The sequence below is a fragment of the Chrysemys picta genome, chromosome 13, assembly GCF_011386835.1.
Source record: "Chrysemys picta bellii isolate R12L10 chromosome 13, ASM1138683v2, whole genome shotgun sequence".
NCBI classification, from domain to species: Eukaryota; Metazoa; Chordata; order Testudines; family Emydidae; genus Chrysemys; species Chrysemys picta.
Window position 1 is genome coordinate 41,893,381 of NC_088803.1, and position 14,321 is coordinate 41,907,701.

Below are 14,321 nucleotides of genomic sequence, written 5' to 3' on the forward strand. Positions count from 1 at the left end.
GGTTGCCTCCCTTTGCTTGTGCTCCCATTGTGGTGCTTTATATCCGTCCAGTATGGCTGTAATTCCCTCTGTAATAGTGTCCTATACATGTCGTCCCCAGTACATCACATTAGTGCTTTACATTTCCTCTCGAAGTCTGGCATACTTTATGACCCACTGCGGGCAGAAGGGTATCTAGCTAGAAAAGACTATCAACTTGAAATAGTAGAGAAACAGTCAGAAGGAGAATGTAGTTACAAGTTATCTACTAAAAATCGCGTGTCAAAATCTTAATAGGAAAGTGTACAGTAACAATTATTCAAAACAAGAGACTTTTATTTAAGGGATGTTAAATAAGATATAAAGCTGAGTGCCAGAGTAGGAGATATCTGTGATAGTCCAAGATTCCTGGCAAATGTCCAATTCAAGAATTACATTCTGGACCACCAAGCTTTCTCTACAATGGTTGTTCTGAGCCAAGGGCAGGTGTACTGATCCTGTGCTGATGGTAGAATATCTTGGGATACTTTCTGGAGATAGTATACACATAGTAATAGGCATATAGAGATAGAGAGATGAAAAGACATAGTACACATTTATATAATCTTTAAGCCAACTGGGAAACCTCATGCCTTTCATTCAGTAACCAAGTGGGAAAAAATGACCAAATAGCGTGTGAGAGAGGATTCCTTTATAAAACCTTGACAAGTACATGGTGACTTTCTCCATATCTTTAACTATGGATAATGATAGGTGTTTAGAAATTTGTTTGCCTTTTTAGTGTACTCTGAGGAGCAGGGCTCCCCAGCCAGCAAGACAGAAACTCTAGTCAGGTTCTTTGACTATTAACCGGATCCGTAATAAATGTACAATACAATGTACTATACTAATAAAGGGCTTCAGAACAGGATGGGTTTTTTTTAAGTGTCAATCTGTGAAAATAATTTATCTTTAAAAAAGCCCTGTTTCTACATAAAATATCTGCAGCAAAATCATGACAATCAGAGAGGTTTTTCCTATGAGCTGAGCTTTGGAAACTAATTGTGTCCACACATTAACACACAGGTAAACAAAACAAAATCATGCACCACTAAAAACTCTAATTTGTATGCAAATTTATGGGGGGGGAGGGGAAATGGATACAGGGATTTTTCTTAAAAGAGGAAATGGCTCTAGATAAGAGGCAAAAGGTATTAACATATGACATTTATAATCCCCGGATGTTTGAAGCTGGAAAAAGGTGGATCTCCACTCTGCAAACTATTTTAATAATAATGACTTTACACAAGTGAAATTACTAATTCGTCTAATTTACATTAGCATGTAAATTATTCATTAGCGAAACACAGCGAATATAATTAGACTAGCCAGTGGAAAGACTCATAAATTGTCCATGTTCCTGCCCTCGGTGTGAGATCTTAAATCATGTATGATTTCAGGAAATAGCAGTGCTGTGTGGATGACACACATGAAAACTATCTAAAATGTCGGTATATATTTGGCACAGAGAGTTCTGATATGTTTCACAGTTTAAACACTGAGAGGGACACTGCCAAATATATTTGTTTATAGTTTTCACTTAAATTTTAACTCCCTGCTATTTGTAACTTTTCCATGGAATCTTGACTATAACCCCCTCTCCCCATTGTTTCCTCTCCTCCCCGTCTATTTGACAAATATTTCATTCTACTGTTTTTTTCCCCCCAGGGCTGTGGCAGGAAAACCAGGTGCTTTTATTTATGAATTAGTCATTCTGTTTCTGAGCAGTGGGAATGCTTGCTGCACCATTTGTCCTAACTTGCTTTCACAGATGGCCATTTACAGAGGCAGTATGGGTAACTCTGGAAATAACAGCCTATTTTTCATGTGCATTCATCTATTTTTGGGGCTGAGTCTGTCCAAGGGGAAGCATCCTCAATGCTCATTCACATCAGTGGAGGTTGAGTGTTCTCAGCAGCTCTCAGACATCTTACATCCTTTCACATCAGGCCCCTTTAGCTTATTAGTGTAGGTTTGCAGACTCAAGTAGGAAGCTTGCTCCATAAATTGCTTTTGCAGGAAGCCAGGAGAATTAAAATATGCAAGGTTCACAGTCTCTCTTGGGGTGACAACTTTTCATAGATCTCATCAGAGAACTGTTTTTCTTGTAGGAAAACTTCAAGGCATAAAAAACTTTCTCCAGGTTTTAAAGATGGCTTCATATTTCACCTGAGCGACATGTTTCAAACAATGCACTAGTATAGAGCTTTTCATTAGAAACCTCAGTGCTCTACGGACATAAACTAATCAGTTCCTACAAGTTGAACGCTCCTGTTCAGTAGAAATCCATAGAGATCACCTCATTCATCACCATGTACAGCCAGCTCTAGAGTAGAGTGCAGCAGTCACTTCAGAATGCACAAGATTACAGAATGGCTTAGAAAAAGAAGCGCAGAAGAAAACTGTATCCAATTGAAACTGCAGGAGAGCTTAGGCCGGCAAAGTAATTGTTGGAATTAGATTTTGGCCAGAAGATCAGGACTAAAACTCTTCCAAAATGTCCCAGGGGATCTTTAATCACCTCAAGAGGTTAAGAATGCAGTGTGGCAGTGTGGAATATTCCACACAAGTGTGAAATTCACCCCTGGACAGCCGATATAGCATTTAAATCCTCAAAATAAAGGTTAAATGGGGACTGCATAGGTCTTGTGGTAGTATTCTTCACAAGGGTGAATTTCATCCAAAAAAGTGCAAAACTACTCAATCACTTAACACTCCATCACACATTAGAAAATGGGCTCACTTCGGCAAAAATTATGCCGATGATTGTAAACCAATTGTAAACTCTGAGGCAGGAATTGTTTGTACAGTGCCTAGCCCAATGGGGCTCTAGTCCATGACTGGGATTCCTAGGCACGGCCACATATGAATCAATGTTTTCAGCTAAAATCAAGCTTCTGAGCAAAGATGACTGTCACATCTAATACATGTAAAGAGTGGTTTCTTTGAAATGAAAATAAGAGCTGTTTCCTCTAAATGAGACATTACGGGAAGGAACCTGAAATTCCACAACAGGAAACAGCAAACATTTTTCTAAAGCCATTTCAGCAAATGAAGGACCAAATTCTGAAGCCTAACACACATGATTCAGGTTGCTGGGTTCATGAATGTGAATTTCACACAGCTTTAGTCAGAATGACTTGTTTTATATCTCATTTGAAAAAAATGGCTTTCTTTCCTTGCAATATTAAGTAAATCACTAAACTTAGGGAGGAGGGAAAATCCGTAGGAGGTGGCCCTTGTGGGTGGAGATGAAATGAGCTATCTACAGGCTATGCTGAAAATAGAAAGTAAACTCAACACTGTCACTTCAGCTACAGCTATAAGGTCAATATTAAGTGCAAAGTAACGAACACTGGAAGAGAGAATCCCAACTGTATATAAAAAATGATGGGGTCTAAATTAGCTGTTACTACTCAAGAAAGATCTTGGTGCCATTGTGGATAATGCTCTGAAAACATCCACTCAATGTGTACCACAGTCAGAAAAGATAATGTTTGGAACCATTAGAAAAGGGAGAAATGATCAAACAGAAAACTACATAGTGCCACTACATAAATCCGTGGTGCCCTCACCTTGCATACTGCATGTAGTTCAAGTCATCTCATCTCAAAAAAGATGTATTAGAACTGAAAAAGTACAGAGAAGAGCAACAAATTACTTAGGACTATGTATGAAGGACTTACGACAGCTTCCGTATGAAAAGAGATTTAAAAAGACAGGGACTGGTCAGCTTAGAAAAGAGACAACTAAGGGAGATATGATAGAGGTCATAGATAGATGGATATGATAGATATAAAATCATTACTGGTGATACATAGATAGATATGATAGATATAAAATCATTACTGGTGTGGAGAAAGTGAACAGGGAAGAGTTATTTATCCCTTCACATAACACAGAATGAGGAGTCACCTGGTGAAATTAATAGGCAGCAGGTTGAAAACAACATAAGAAAGCACTTCACATGACACAGTCAACCTATGGAGGGATGTTGCCAGGGGATGTTGTGAGGGCCAAAAGTATAACTGAGTTCAAAAAAATTAGGTAAGTTTATGGAGGATAGGGGCTTATATGCCTACTATCAAAGATGGTCAGGTATGCAACCCCATGTTCTAAGTGTCCCTAAACCTCTGATGACATGAAGCTGGGACTGGACAACCGGGGTGGATCCCTCAATTCCCTTCGAAGCATCTGTCACTGGCCACAGTCAGAGACAGGATACTGTGGTAGATGGACCACTGATCTGATCCAGTATGGCTGTTATGTTCTTGGGGGTTATTTTCACTCTTTATTCAAATATTACGTAGAGGAGAAAAACAATTCCTATTTCCTAGGGTGTTCCTCATGGGTAAATCCTGCAGTCCTTTTTCAGGGAAAACTCCAAACACTGCTTGTCCTGAAAATTTCAGAGCCCATTCTGAGAGTTGTTGAGTTCTCAGCAACCAGTTGGTTTCAGCAGTAATTCAGTGTTCCAATCTCACAAGAAGTGAACACCTACTAGAAGGGGCACTGCTGAGCATACTCAGTTACCATTGAGTCCTAGTTGCTACAGGATTGGGCCCATTGACTTTTAGTTGAGTTTTCCTTGAGTAAGGATTATAGGATTCGGTCATCAGGGTCTTGTGGTCAGAACTTTGCCTAGTACTATATTTTTGCACCCTAGCCAATTTATTACAGATGAGATGGTGCTAACCCAACATCAACCTCATCTGTAGTCGTTTGATGCAGAACATGAATTATTTTATAACCATTTTTGCTAAAATGCCTGGGTTATTAATTCAGAATATTCAATGGGCCAAATTCTGCTCTCAGCTATACCAGAGTGACTGCTGTTCTCGCTGGAGTTACACCAGCATTCCACTGTTGCAACTCAAAGCAGAGTTTGATCCAGAATCTCTCCATTGTTAATTATCATAATGGTAAACAAAGCCTAATATTATGACTGCATTAAGAGTCAATGAAAAAGGGCATTACAAAGTAAAGTGGTGGGTGGATCCATCTGCTCATCATATGTTAAATAACCCCAGCAGTTAACTCCTTTGCTGGCTCACTGCTTTGCCTTCTATTTTATAAGAGGAAAGTCATTTTTGAATATACATTGGGGAGCCAGGCTCATGCACCATTTTAATGACTAATTACTCTTTCATGTATTTACATGAAACAATTTGAACTTAAAACTCATGAGCAACATTTTCTCCATTTGAGAATGCACTTTAAATTGCAGCCAGGTATGCTAGCAATCCATCTAAAATTCGTTAGCTGGCTAGTACAACAATACTTCAGACTACTGTAAAAACAAAATGATACGGCAAAGATTATTTGTTGTACTATCACTTTCAAAGCTTTCTGGTATTTGCAAAGCAGCCTAATAAAATATTGGCCTGTCTATGAAAGATTGCTCATCAGAGATCATTCTAAACAGGTTAGATTATCGCTGTGCTTGGTGTGTTAATTGCTCTCCTCCAATAGCAGTGGGCTTTTTAAAACTAATTTTATTACTGGAAAGTCATGTGAGACCTCTGTTTATTTTGTGCTATAAATATGCACCAAGGAAGTCAAGTGACTGCAGATGTTTTAGTTTGAAGTGGAGCATATATTTTTCAACAAATTCTAATTGTGCAAAATACATCTCTATAAAGAAAGATTTTTTTCCCCCATTGCCTAGTCTTTGAACTTTTCTTTTTAAATATCCTCTCCTGATAGCAAAATAAGCTATAATGGAAAAGTCTTGATCCCTTGTGTATTGATGGAATAATAACATGTTATACATGGTACCTAGTGGAGGAACCAATATGCCAGTGGTGTTAACCACTGGATCATCCTTCCACTCCATAAGTCACCATCCCTACCTATAGAAGAGTTGGGCTTAGTTCCCTACTCTGCCACATACTTCCTAGATGGGCAAGTCATCTAATATCTCTATGCCTCAGTTCCCCATCCGTAAAATGAGACTATTTGAACTTCCCTGCTTTACAGTTGTGCCATGAGGATAAATATATCAAAGGCCTGAGTGCTCATATACTTAAATGATAGGGGCCAAATAAATACTATAAATAGAGAACCAAAACAGTAATTTTGTCAGTGCTACATACTGGCACCTGCTTCACTCCCTACCCAGCATGGATTTTGACTAGACAACTCAATGACCATGTCCATGATTCACCTTTCCCAATTCTGCTGACTTAGAATGCACTTAATCCGCAGCTTGAAGGCCTTCACAACTTTGGCAGCCCAGCTGATTTTTGGGCTTTGTGCAAAGGAAGCAGGCTGTGGACCAAACGTAGCTGTTGTTGCTATTGAAAGGAAAATGTGAACAAGGCACATCCTGAAATGGAATTGAGCGGCCATATCTCTTCTTTTCCAGCTGCCCTTAGAACTAAGTAAATGTAAATGTCACCAAACTTGAATTGTTTGCCCTCATTGGCTTGAGCCAAATTCCAAAACAACTATGCCAATATGACCTAGCTCATAAGGACCTATAGCCAGGCTCCTTACACATCCCCTGGGCATATGTGGGAGGAAGCCATGGCCCTGAGCCATCTTAAATACATGGGTCTACACTTTCAAGTGACCAGTGACATTGTTTTGGGGTGCCTCCGTTTTTCAGTTGCCCAATTTGAGGCACTGATTTTCAAAAAGTGCCGATTTCAGCTTTCCAGGGACTCTGATATTGATTTTACATGGACAGTGCTCAGATGAATGGCAGTATAAAACCCTGAGATAGAATAGACAAATAAATGAACCAACCATATAAATCATAACTCCAGGGGAAAATTTAATGAGTATTTTTAAGCACAGGACCCTTGGCATTGTGACATTAGTCAAACAGCACCTACCACACCGACAACTCATTAACAGACCCTTTCCCCTCCTTCCTACCCCATTCCCTTCTCCTGACCCACACATGGAAACTTGCCTTTAGGTAGCCACTCTTTTGATTAGTTAGAAACTAAGCCCAAAGCATATTCAATATCCATTTCCCTATGAAGAAGACATCTTGGTCCCTCTGGATAAACATAGAAGCAAATGACACTTGCTGTGACTGTACAGATTGCAGATTAATGGGCTATCCTGCTATGAAGACTAAAAGAAATGATAGCCACCTTGCAGTATTAATCATTTTGTGACAGTCTGCCCTAATAGCACCATTTTTATACCTCTATAGGAAAATTTAGCTTTCAGAGTTAAATCATCCCATTGGATCTCATCCATCCTCCCAGTGGCATCCTATGTTTCTAATACAAAATGTTGAATAAAAATGGAATGGGGGAGAGGCGGTTTAACATGTAATGTTTTTGATAAATCAGATGGCTTGGTAGCACCTTTTGATTTTCAGATAGGCACAAACATAATCATATTCACAACATGGGCAAAGAAATGTTGTCTTTGAAGCTATAGATGAAAAGCCGGCACAAAATGAAAAGATTTGTTTTGTTCATTGATGTCAATATTTTCTCAATGCTTGAAAAGAATGAAGTCAGGAAAGGAGTCTGTCTGATGGGCCATGTTTGTGTTCCTGATGCATATGTGTGTGTGTTAACTTCTGTTTAATCCAGAGAATCATGGGTTAAAATGTTGAGCTCTAATCTTCCATTAAGGAAAATGCAAATATTCGCTTATCCAAACAGAGCAAGCCCATCTTTGAAATGCTCATTTTGACTTTCCCCCCCATATTTAAAATTCTCTTATCTTATTTGATCTTGACAGTAGACCCCTCCTTCATCTATAATTCAAGGGAAAATCTTGTAGACTTTGAATTTAAATCATTGGGGTTTTGTTTATTCTCACATGAAAAAACGGATTCAACCCTGTTTTGACTAAGCTACAAGTACACAAAAGTAGCTCTTTCCCTTTATAGACTAATTTGCGAATTCAATGCCCACTGGAGTCTTCCCACTGACTTCCCATGTGCTTTGCATCAGGCCCTAATATTTCCTTTTACAAAACTCTTCCACCAGTTAGGGAATAATAAACTGTGATTTCAAAGATGTATAGAGGTTTGTAGGATGACTGCATTTGGTCCTCGGCTGAGATCTTGAGCACAAAAGTGAAAACTCAATCCAATGTGCACTATCAAATATTAATTAAATAAGCTGCACTACCCAGTGCAAAGTATGCATTACTCTCATTTTACAGATAGCATTTCTGTGCCTCAGTTTACCTAGCTGATTTGCCCAAGGTCACCAAGCATGTCAGTGGCAGAACTGGAGATAGAAGTCAGTTCTTCCCCTTGATAACTTGACAATACTGCCTTGCAGAACTGTGCTATTATCTGTATTCAGTCACATTGGATAAGTGACTTAACCTTTTTGCCTTAATTTCCCTATCTATTTCCCCATATTTCTGCACACATACCTTACACAGCCAGTGTTAAACTATCCTGTGCTCTTTTGTCTGACATCACGCTCTTCTCACATCAAATCATTCTTCCAAGCCGCTTCTTGTAATCAAGTATGCTCTGAGGCATGAAATGTGCATGTCTCAACCATGAAGAATTACTGCTAGGGTCCCACTGTGTGCTGCAGTGCACCCTTCTCCCCTCCCCCCACCCCCAGTACATCTTTTTTTCCCTCTGCTTTTCACACTCTGGACCACTATGGACTTGTTTTGCAAGCTTGTTGCTGTACAGCTACAAATTCCATTCGCTGCAGCCCTGATTTTCCAACATGAGCCCAGACAAAAACGAAAGAGGAGCACAAGCTCTTTGGTGCAGGGACCACCTTTTTGTTCTGTTTCTAGAGTGCTGAACATAATGGGGTTCTGGTAAATGACTGGAGCTCCTAGGTGCTCCTGCAATACAAATAACAATAAATGTGTTAGGGTGAGTACACTTGACAGAAAGATGTTGGACATTTTCCAGCAAGAAAATAGAATGGAATAACTGATTGGTTCACTGCCTGAAAGTCCTGCTTGGCTATAGTGGAGGACTGGAGCTGGTAATTACACTCCTGACATTTCCTTGGCTACTAGCTTTTCCCCCACCATCCCTGGCCCCTCCAAACTTAGCAGGAGGGGGACTTAGCAGTTATGGGGAGTGCTGCTACACGGCTCCATTCATCCTGCGCAACACAGATATCCTCTACTGCTGACAGCCTCCCCACCTGAATAGTGTGAGGAAGCAAGCGTTACACTGATTCAAGGATAGAATGGATGCACTCGGTTAGAATAACCAATTGCTCTACCACAGATTGATCTTTCTAGTGCAGACATACCTCTAAATGGGTTATAATCCTAGAAATGAAATAAAACACAAAAGTAGGCGGAGGACGTATTTATACTTTCTGCTAGCAAAGTGTCAATTAGGAATCAGTAATGCAATGTGTCTTTACACAATAGCTGTTTGATTTTCTGTTGCCACAGACGCTCATTAGCACACCAGTTCATTAAGTTTCTCTTAATTGCTTCATTGGTTTAAGCTTCAGCAAGCATCTGAAAATATTTTCCATTCAAAATTAGAAGAAGCTGGAGATGTGCCCTACTTGATTTTGTTTGTTTTTATTCTTTAGAGGATAGTGGTAATTTTGCCTTTAAAATAATAGAAAATAGACTGACTTCACTCAAGGAGAGTAGATCTAAACACAGCCTCCTGTAGACTCTCTTTAAAAGATAGAGATTCAGGTGTTTGCCTAAGATAGGAATGTCTTCTGAATAGCAATGCTTACTGCACACATAAGTCTCTGTCTGGGCCAAGGAATCTGAAGCTGCCTTCCCCTCTACCAGAAAAGATGTAGGATCCTTGGTAATCTCAAATGTTCTGAGACTCCCAGATGGCATAAGTGGTTCAGCATCTGACACAGAATGCTCTTCCAACCTCTCGTTAATGATGAAGAATGGAGAGGGTTGCTCGATAGAGAGGCTCTTTTGGTCTGTACAAAATATGAATCTCTGTTCAAATACAAAGAGCTCCTTGTATATATCTGAGCAGGAATGTTCAGCTCAAATATAGGCTATGGCTAAAATGAAACGGGTGTATCAAATGCACTGCAGAAATGAACTGCTCAGAGTCAGTTGAAAAAAAAAATTTCTGCAGAAAAATTCCAATAAAGGAAGTTTTTGAAATTTTCAGTCACATTTTTTGACGTAAAAACCCCCCCAAAAAATGAAAACCAAAATTTTCAGCTGACACTAAAAAATAATAAAAAAAAAAGTTTCTTCAAAACTTAGTTTAGTTGTAAACAACATTGTCAGTTTCAACAAGCCCCTTTCAGCTATAAAAGCAATCCACCAGGTTTTTCTATTTGTTTTAATAGTCGTGGGGTTCATAGAAAACTCAGTCCTGGAAGGCTTGCTTTTGTATGTGAACTGACTCACTCGGCTGTACTCTTCTGTCCTGGTCAGTGTTTGGAGAAATGCATCAGAGTGACATCTGAAAGATTTTACTGCTCAAGGTGTCACCTTCCATGTGATAGGAAAAAACTTGGGTTGTCCATAACTCCTTGTATCATTAATGATCTCTTGACACTACTCTGAAGAACATTAATTCTTGTGTCCTGGACAAATATTATGTAAGTAATTACATTTCACTTCCTTAAATCCCACCAACAGAACAGAGTTTTTCACTCACTGTATCCAACGTAGGTTTATCTACATGAATACTTAGTTTGTGGTGTGACTCTACCTCACGCTAGCCCGCTGCGCCCTAAGGGTATGCTTTTGCGGCCTGTGGCTGTGAGCCTCTGAGCCTGCATCGACAGACTCGGGCTCATGGGGCTTGCACTACCACACTAAAAACAGTGCTTTCTAAGTTGTGGTTTGGGCCCTGAAACTCACTCCTCTCCCTCAGCTTCAGAGCCCAAGCTCCAGTCCAAGCTACCACATCTACACAGCTATTTTTAGCGAGGTGGCACAATCCTGAGTCCTTTGACCCTGGCTCAGAGGCTCACAGCCACAGGCTGTGTAGACATACCCTAATTGTCCATGTGCACCTCAGCAGGGGTCCACAAACACCTCATTAGCACTCTTTGCAAACTCCCATTTTGAAGTGGGGTGGATCCAAGTGGTGATGGTGGTGGTGGTGGTGGATTGAGGACTGTTGAAACTGCAAACGATCATGATAAAAGTGGGAGGGTTTCCTGGTCCTGCTTGCAGGATAGGAGGCTCAGTGGCAAGGCATATGATCAGAGTCAGTCTGAAAAGACACAGCTTAAATAAAGGTGGGTTGAGTAGTGCCTCACTGCCTTGGGGAGCAATCTGCTTTCTCTCTTTATGGGTTCTTGTGTGTATATCACTAAATTCTATGAAATAAAGCTGTGTAATGTTGCAGTCTTCCAGCAAGAGTATTTGTTTGTATCTGCTTTCTCTGTGTATGCTGTGAACATAACAGTAATATAATGACAAGGAGTCCGGTGGCACCTTTAAAGACTAACAGATTTAGTTGGGCATAAGCTTTTGTGGGTAAAAAATGCATGGAGTGGAAATTACAGTTAGTCTTTAAGGTGCCACCAGACTTCTTGTTGTTTTTGTGGATACAGACTAACACGGCTACCCCTTGATACTTGAGTAATGTAATGGTGACTGTGTGTGTCTGAGAACAGTATGCTATCCTTTTGTGGCTGACTGCAGAGAGAATAAAATTCGTACTGCTTCTGAGAACTGAGATTATCCTGTAGCTAACGTGTGCTGTGTTTTAGGAACAAAGGACAAGATTTTTAAAGGTCTTTAGGTGCCTAAAGATACAGATAGGCATCTCATGTGCTTTTAAAAATCCCACTAGGTGATATCTTTAAAAATCTAGGTCCCAAATTCCCAGGTCGTGTCCATTTTGGCATGTAGCTCTTTTTTGTGCCTATTGTTTCATTGAAGATTGGACCGAACATGATGCAAGTAGAGGATTACAAACCAGCAAAGCATGCACAGGATTTATTGCCAAAAAAAATTTTTTAAACAAAACTGTGCATTGTGGAACACATTAGAATAATTTTAGCAATGACAAGTTAGTAAACACCACTGCCTTGATTGCCCGCTTTAAAAGGATGGTTGATAATCCTCCCTCCAGTGTCTCTTGTTTGATTTTCACCTCCATCCCCACCCCCACCAAAACTTGTTGAATGAGAAGATGCTACAGCTTCTGGATTTATCTGGAGTTTTTAGACTGAAACTAGTTACTCCTGAGGGCATTCTGCGCCAAAAATTAAAAATTCTGCAAGTTTTATTTGTCAATAAATAAATGCAGAGGCTCCAGCATGGAAGTGGGGAGCACAGGCCATTGCATGAAGGTGGGATATCACCCTGCAGCCCTCCTACACCAGGACATGGAGGCTGCACCCAACTCTGACACAGCACAAGGCCTGGGCCTGTCCCAGAAACACCCTGAGGCCTTGCCCCTATGTGCCAGGTGCACCAGGAGTGGGGCAGGCAGGCTTACCCAAGCAGGATCCAAGTGTGGAGGGGCTCTGTGTGGGGGGATCCTGATGTGGGGTGAGAGGATTCTATGTGGGACAATCTGGGTGCAGGCAGCTAAGTAGGGGGTTTGGTGTGTGTGGGGATCATTGGGGGGTGTTCCAGGTGCTGGGGCAATGGGACTCTGCAGGAGCTTCCAGGCAAAAGTGGTTAGGGCTCAGCGGAGGGTTCTGGGTGTGGGGTCTGCGTGCTGTGGGAGTGGGACTTGGTGGGGTGGGCGTCTGGATGCAGCTAGTTGGGGTCAGTGGCATGGGGTCTGGATATGGGGGCTCAGGGAGGTGCAGGGGGTGGGGCTCATCATGGTGAGGGTTTGAGTGAAGGGAGCTCAGTGGGGGGTGGTCTGGGTTCAGGGGTCGGGTCCATAGGCAGGGGGTCTGAGTGCAGGAGGGCTCTAGATGCAGGGGATGAGGTTCAGTGGGGTGGGGTTTGGATATGGAAGGCTAGGGGAGTTCTAGATGTACTGCATGAGGTTTTGCAGGGATGTTTGGGTATGGGAGGTCTGGACGCACAGGGGTTGGGTGAATGGGGGAGCAGCTCCCTGTATTGGGTGACCCCCAGAGCTGAGGAGCAATGGGGACAAGAAGCATGGGAGGATGCTGAGCTTCCTGCAGCTGGGGGAGGTTTTTAGGGGTGGGTCTGACACAGCCCCAGCAGCTCCTTCCAGGGGAAGAGGAAGTCCTGTTCTCTCCTGCCTCCAGCACAGCCGGGATTAGCAGCTGATTCCAGTTTAAGGTAGGAGACACTGACTGGGGTGTCCCCAGCCCTGTGGTGATTTACCTCTCTGCTGGCTGCTCTGGGTGCCTGAAACAATGTACCTGCGCTGCTAGGGAGTGATGCACGTCTGCTCTTAAAGCTTCCCTTTGCTTTCCTGTCAGAAAGTCATTTTTTTCTGCAGGGAACCAAAGAATTCTGTGCTCGTGCAGTGGTGCAAAATTCCCCCAGGGTAACTAGTCAACAGAATTTTGTGCATAGCAATGATTTACTTTGGCAGAAGTCCCATGTTCAGCAAAGTCCAGTGTTCTTGTCCCAATGCTAGATCAATATCCCTATCTGATCACTGATGGAGTTAATGTGAACTGCTTAGAAATCCCAGCACACTAAGTAAAGTAAATTAACTCTTTCTACTTCTTTACAGTGCATAGAGTGTTTAAAGCAATGACTCTCTTTTTTTTTTGTCTAGAAAACCAGTGCAAATCAGAAGTGTCCACAAATTAGACAATCAGTTTTGTCCAGAAGAGATTGAGGTTGGTGATACTGAGATACACACACCTCTAATGGATAAGCCTAAATCAAAACTTCAGTCATACATCAGCTGATCCACTCAGAAATTACAAAGATGGTGCAACATGTAATAGTATGTTAACAGTATTGTCAGCCTTACACAGTCAAATCATGAGATTTAAAAAAAATAAAGGTTGTCTTCTCATTTGCTTTGGGGTTTGTGAGTCTTTCAGATTCACACTTTCCAGCTTTTCTCTGCAACCATGAGAGCTAGAAACGTTCTTTTTTCAAAATGACAGCTGGAATTCTGAGTAATTGCATGACTCCAGGAGTTGGGGCTTAAAGAAAAACACCAAATGTTGCAAGGCTCACAATAAAATCATGAGCTGGCAACACTGCAATTAATGCCCCCAAATCTGTTTAAAACACATCAATTCCATTTGATTTATTCCATTAGATTATTCACTGCTGTCTGGAAAGATCAATCACTACTGAAAAGTGCATCCTAGATTCAGATGGGTTCCTAGTATAGAAAGAAATCTTATAGATCAAGGTTGTTAATTGAAGAATTCTATACAATAAAACAAAAAAGACCTGCTTTTTCAAAATTGTAAATCTTGCTTGTAAAGCTTTCAGCTGAATTTTGAAAACAGGTAATTGTACATACATGGTTAATTAGG

The 14,321-nt window shown here is 41.1% G+C and overlaps 1 long non-coding RNA gene across 1 annotated transcript in view; it reads left to right on the plus strand.

Annotated features, from left to right (window-relative positions):
• LOC122174498 (uncharacterized) overlaps window positions 1-13,850 on the plus strand; it is a 34,416-nt gene extending 20,566 nt beyond the window's left edge. The window contains exon 2 of the long non-coding RNA XR_006176410.2: window positions 13,601-13,850. This is a non-coding gene — a long non-coding RNA (uncharacterized LOC122174498). The remainder of the gene's footprint in view (window positions 1-13,600) is intronic.
• Window positions 13,851-14,321: the final 471 nt, after the last annotated feature.